Here is a 274-nt window from a genome sequence, read left to right on the forward strand (position 1 = left end):
CGGCACAAGCAACACTAAAGAACAAGTTAAAGTTCCGACACCGAACAGCTCGGGTACGTATCCATGGCAACGGCGGTCGTAGCGTCCCCTCCCCCTCTCGTCTTTCCTGTTTCTCTTCCTCTGTCTCTCGGCTCTTTTTGCTGCACTTTCATCGTCCTCCTCCTTTTGCACTCCTACATGCGCGCCTCAAATTCAGTCCTACGTCACGGCGGATCTCGCGTGATCTTAATACACGCCTAAGATTGCAGAACATATGACTTCTGGCCGCTTTTTG

Source organism: Penaeus monodon, chromosome 32, assembly GCF_015228065.2.
Source record: "Penaeus monodon isolate SGIC_2016 chromosome 32, NSTDA_Pmon_1, whole genome shotgun sequence".
In the NCBI taxonomy this organism is placed as follows: domain Eukaryota; kingdom Metazoa; phylum Arthropoda; class Malacostraca; order Decapoda; family Penaeidae; genus Penaeus; species Penaeus monodon.